Genomic DNA, 6601 nt, shown 5'->3' on the forward strand with positions numbered 1-6601 from the left:
CAGTAAGCTTTGTAACAAAAACACTTATTTGAAAAGCCCCTTTAACTTTCTGGTGACTAAATGCTTATTATAACCAACCAATTGATTATTACACTCTGTGTATTTTCCATCCAGAACATTCAAAGTTTTTTTGCTTTTATTTTCTTTCTCATGCTAAAGACGACAACAAAAGTAAACCTTTTCAACAACATTTGAGTCGTCCAAACCAAACAGAAGGACATTAACCCAAATCTGATCAAACCCAAAACCCACACCACAGGGCAAACAAATATGCGACATTACCACCACTACAAAATCAAAGTTACCAAAAAGGGGAAAATCGATGATAATCCGGTGATAACACACATCAATCAAGAAAAAAAACACTTACGGTGAAAAAAAACACTGAGGGGGTGAGGGAGGCGAGATCGACGGAGGCGAGAATCGAGATCGAGGCGCTTGGGAGAGGCGAGGGAGGCTTGAAGTGAGGAAGGATTTGGGACACAGGCGGAGGTGAGATTGAGGTGACTCAGGCTTGGGAGGCGAGCGAGGAAGGCTTGAAGTGAAACCGGAGTGGACCCACGGTAGGGGAGGCTGCGTGCAGTCAGCGGTGTGTACAAAGGCTGGGACTGGCGACTGGGTGGGTGGGAGGAAGGAAAACATAAAACTGGAAGATTGGGTTAGGGTTACTCACTTACACGGGCGGGTCGAGGCAACTCGGGTGAAAAGTTGCCCGGCCTGTGGCCCGACCCGCAAATTGCGGGTTGGGCCTATTTAAATCAGAAATTTTTTAAAAAAAATTTAACCCTACATTTTCAGGTCAGATTGGGTCGGGTCGGACGGGTTAGTCGAGTTCAATTCATACACCCCTAATTATGACCTCTTTAACACTTTAGCCTATGATGTTTAAAACGAAACAACTCTTTTCTAAATTATGACATTAACAAAAAAATGTCTTTATGTTAAGTTTGTTAACGAAAATGAAACGTTAGTAATTGTTTTTAACAATATTGTGCACAGTTACTCTTTTATCCATCCACCCTAATTCTTTTTAATAAAAAAATTCTGATTTGCATTAAAAAATAATAATTACAATCAAAATCTTCTTCTTCCCCCATCTTGTACACCCAAGCAACAACCTTGAAAGGACAACTAAACCAAGAGAGAAAATGAAAACGACCATTTAACACCTAAACGACGACAAACTATTAAACGATAATAAAAGAGGAAAACAACAAAAGACAAAAACAGTAATAAAAGTGAAAACGGCAATAAGATGTCAAATCAAACGACAATAAAGGAGCCTGTAGCGAAAGGCCCACAACAAACACGACAACGGCAAAAAATAAAATAAATAATATAAAAAATGATAAAGATGGACGGCAACGGAGAAAGGCAACCGAAAAACTAGAAAATGAGAATATAAAAGGCAAAGACGATTAGATGAAAAACAATAGCGTAATGAGAAACAACTATAAAAGAGGCAAGAGACTATTAAAAGAAAACGACAATATGAAAAAATGACATTTAAAATTGAAAACGACAAAAAAAAAGATAGAAAATGACAACAAAAAAGGAAATGGCCCATTTGACAAAGGAAAAAAAAGGACACGACAATAAAGAGAAAATTTTGAAAACAATAACTAAAGTAGGTATTTTCTTTTGAGTCTAGTCGTTTACGTGGGGTCAATTCTATTATAAGACCTTTTCTTTTATTTTTAAGTTAATCGTAGATTATCTCTTGAAAAGATTTACATAGATTAAAGCAAAATGCAACGATTTGATAGTTAAGTGACTAGAAATCTTAGCAAGGTTATCTGCAAACGACAATAAATAGGAATTGGAAACTGCAACAAAAGACCAAAACAACGAAAAAACTTGAAAAATTATGGGCTCGTTTGTTTCATATATTCAAACTCAAATTATTGATTTTGTTACAGTCTTTTCCTCTTACAAAAAAAAAAAAATTAAATTTCAAACGTCAGAATTAAGAATTATAATCTGAATATACCTTCTAAATATGCCCTATGATAAGAGTGTAAAACAACAACGAGAAACATAAACGATAGCATATCTACAAACGACACTTTCCATCATTTAATTTTAGTGTGTTTCTATAATTTTGTTTGTTTTCTGTTATAATAAATAGGTGGTCTCCACACTCCAATGTCATCTTTATGTCTAGTTTGCAAGTTTTTCACTACGGTGTAGTGGTAGACCTTCATGCTTTTGATTTATTGATCTCAATCAATTAGAGTTGTTCATTTACTGTGGTGGCCAGTTTAAAACAACCATTGTATGCTCGATTAGTTATGTACTTCTTCAGTTTTCTCTTATTAAAACTTGGTACATATACTACTCTTAAAGTTTCAATTAAACTTACTGATGTTTTTTATATGAGGTCTGTTGTGTGGGAAAATGTGAAGGACACGTGGAAGAACGATAATATGACACGTAGCCTTAACTACTCACCGCAAAGCAACAACCCTCGACGTCTGGGGCTCCCTCTCATTCCGTTATAAAGAACCCAAGTGAAAAGTCCAACTTAGGGCGTCGATTCCTTCTGGCGTCGACAGATCGTACTGTCGACCTTAGGACATAGAAATCCCTCGACTGTGTAACCAACCGCCAAGAAGGACAGTTGGGTTAAGCAACACTGGCGACGAGGGGAATGCTCTTTGGGGAAAAGTCTGATGTGGCAAATTGCGTACAAAAGTGGGGGATGACTGCAAGGCAGACATTTATTGCGAACCCTTAAACCGTCCCACAGGGGACAGAAAAGGGTTACAGGAACGTACAGAGCCGTAATAGAAGACTAATTGGCTGAGTGAACAGTACTCCAAGGAATTAGTGGGCTACGTCTGGGCCTAAAAAGGGAGAGCACTTGAGTGCTTCTGCCTACAAAGGAAATCAACCCAGCGAAGGAATCCCCCAATATAAAAAGGGCGAGACCCCATATAGGAAAGGGGTTGAGATCCGAGAGAAAAAAGAATGACAAAGAACAATTGATGTAAATTGTAATCCCCTCAAAAGAAATATACAACCACAGTGGATGTAGCTCTGATTTTATAGAGTGAACCATTATAAAATCTCTTGTGTTCCTTATTTGTGCACATCTTTCATTAACACACAATACACCCCTCCAACAAACTCTTACACACATTCAACACCAAGGCCGGTAATCCAACGGGAAACCCAGAGGTAACCCGGCCTGTTTTTGTTGACGAGAATTCACTGTCAACAACTGGCGACTCCACTGGGGATCGAAAGCGTTTGACCCCCAACAACATAGTTAGCAAGCACGCCTCCAAGAAAGAGAATTGAGGTCATCAATCGAGCCAGCCAGACGGACGAAACTGCCACCCATCCAGGGAATAACGGGATGGAAGAAGATCCACGCCCGGCCGGAAATAAAGTCCCATTCCCAGACGCGCCACGGCCGGATCCTGTGCAGATGCAGGCCCAACTAACCACTCTAACCGAGCTGGTACGTGGGCTAATGACCGTGGTTGAGCGCTTGGATGAAAGGAACTCTATGCCACCGTTAGAAGACGCCCCGAGGCCGCTGGGACCTGCCATGGCTGAAAACCCGAACCCCGGTGACCGCCCACATATCCAAGAGGGAACCAGGGACAGCGAGAATCACCGGGGCCCTCCTAGGCCTCGACCTTCCCAATCCTCCGGTAGCCGTTTAAGGGTCGCCGGACTCCGGGCTCCCGAGGATCAGATACCGAGAGGCCCGGGAAATCCCGAGGTACTACCTCAGAATCCAAGGGGAAACTCACCAAGAGACTCAGGGTCAGTACAGGCGGGCGGCCAGGCAAGGGGCGGACCAAACGTTCAAAGGGCAGAGGCGTCGAGAGTAGCTGGCTCGGCCATCTCAACAGAAGAAGCGCGCGCCATCATGGAACGTATGGCCAACCTGGAGCAAAAACTCACAGGGGACGTGGTAAGCCTGAAAAAGAACATAGGGCGAGTGGCTAAGGTGGTAAACGTCGACATCACACCTAGCCGCACATATGACCATCCGTTTACCATAGAAATAATGGCGCCCCCTCTCCCCGACAAATATAGGTCACCGTCGATCCCATCATATGATGGTCGAGGGGATCCCGGCGATCATTTGGAGATGTACACAGGACACATGCTCTTACATGGGTATGCTGAGAAAATCATGTGCCGAGCTTTTCGGAACCATTTAATGGATTCTGCCCGAAGATGGTTTCGGATGCTGAGGCCAAATTCTATCTCAAGCTGGGATGAGTTGAAGGAAGCATTTTCCCTCCAATTCATAGGGGTTAAAAAATACGTCCCCCCGAAGCAGAATCTGATGGTGATATACTAAAAGCTGAACGAGTCATTAAGGGAATGACTTGCAAGATATGGGGAAGCTGTCGCCGCCATGATGGATATAACAGACAGAGAGGCCTTGATGGGGGCATTATCTAGCATGAAGAAAATTACCCCCTTCAAGAGAGAGTTGAACCGAAAACCCCCGTCCAGCTACAAGGAATTTCTTGTGCGAGCGCAAGGGTACATTAACGCCGAAGAGGCAGACGCAAATGACCCCGAGCATAGGTCCAACAAGAATAAAGGGACCGAACAGGGGTCGACGCCAGCAAAACAGGACGGGAAGAAGCGTCGAGGTGGAGACAACAGCCAACTGCAACGACGAGCGCTCCAGAAGCCAAGAAGCCAAGGCAAGAGGATACCCGTAAGCCTCGACTGTTTCAAAAGTACGATTCCTACCACGAGCTAACGGTAGGAGTCGAGGAGGTTTTCAACCAGGTCGGCCGCGGAAACCTGCTGCGCTGACCAGAACCGATGAAAGAACCAAAAGAAATTCTGTAGGTTCCACGGTGATGTCGGCCACCACACCAACGATTGCACCGACCTTAAGGATGAAATCGAGAAAGTAATCCGCGAGGGGAGGCTACAGGAGTTCAGAGCCGAGCGGAGACCTCGAAACGATGGCCACGGTGGACAGAATGACGGTCGACGTCGAGAGGAGAACCAGCGTCCAGAGGACCGAGAACCCGTCGGTGTCATACGAACTGTCCTCGACAGCCCCTATATAGGAGGAGACTCAAGGAGGTCTCAGAAGGACTACGCCCATGAGGCTAGTGGGGTTTACCAGGAAAGATTCTGGAGCGTCTCCGCTGTAAAAACTCCAAGATATAGCCACACCGACGTGGCCTTTAATGAGGACGACGCCAGCGGAGTTCACTTCCCCCACAACGACGCATTGGTGGTGGAAGCCATGATTGGGAACCACACTGTGTGCCGAATCCTGGTAGACAATGGGAGTTCGGTGGACCTCTTATACTTCGACCGCTTGGAAAAAATAGGGATCCGAAAGGAGCAGTTGGAAAAGACCTCCAGGCCATTATACGGTTTCACTGGGGACTCTGTCATCCCTCAGGGGACTATCCGGCTGCCCATAACCGCAGGAGAGATACCCAGACAGACTATGACAATGGCCAACTTTATGGTAATAAAGGGAGGCTCCCAATACAACGCTGTAATCGGGAGACCAACCCTTCAGGTGTTAGCGTTTATGCCTTTAGGAATAAATGTAACAATATTCTTTGAGATATTTTGACTATTAATAAAGATTTGTTTATTTTATATATTTATGTATTGTCCTATTTATGTTCATAATAGTTGAATGTATGATAAGCAAACTGAAAGTCTGAGACTATCATTCTAAATCTTTAGGTCATGCATGTAATGTGAAGAATATGCGGAAGACAATAATCTAAAGATGGTAGTCTAAATCTTATGATCCACAATCGAGGGAATAAAGTTGGGCGCTTTATTCATGTTAAGATTGTTATGTTGTCTACTTCCTAACGGAGACGGCTTGTCTTGGTCGTTGGAGGTGGGACTCCATGGGTGGAGACATTGATATAGTTTCTAATGGTGAAATCTATATTGGATCGGACCAAAGTTGAATTGTTTTAATTAATAATTCTGTTTGAATAAAACAATTCACTTTTGACGAATTATATGTTGTCATCTTAATCCTGAGATGGATGATGAACCTATATACTTGACTTGTATCCTTTGATGTACTAAAGGGAGACATCCTGACATTATGTAAAGGTACACTTGCCGGTACATTGGGGGTATGACTCGTGTATGCGTAGATTCGTTATTCATAGATAGTGGATTCCATAGCTCCTATAAAGTGTCAATGATATCCTCTTATGCATTATCAGTGGATTGGAAAATATGAGCGCTCAGCCATTGGACTACTCTGTGTTATCTAATGGTTTACTGTTTGTAATGATACGAATAGTATTTTTCTGATGGTATGATAATGGAACATAAGATAAATGTAATCGGGAAGGTAAAACAGAACTTGACCTCAAGTCGATTATGGATATCCTATGGGGATGAGACACTAATATATTGAGTCATGGACTAGAGCTAATCAGAGCTTTGTAAATACGCTATATAAATCGAGAGTGCAACTCTAGGTTTTTAGTGGAATAGCGCTAGAGTTTTATAATCATGAGACGAACTTGTTGGTTTACAAGTAGCGTTGTGATTATAGGAGCTTGATTTATATATGTCCATCGGGTCCCTTTGCTAGCTCACATAATTTCCTGTAACGATA

Source organism: Morus notabilis, unplaced genomic scaffold (assembly GCF_000414095.1).
Source record: "Morus notabilis unplaced genomic scaffold, ASM41409v2 Scaffold710, whole genome shotgun sequence".
NCBI classification, from domain to species: Eukaryota; Viridiplantae; Streptophyta; class Magnoliopsida; order Rosales; family Moraceae; genus Morus; species Morus notabilis.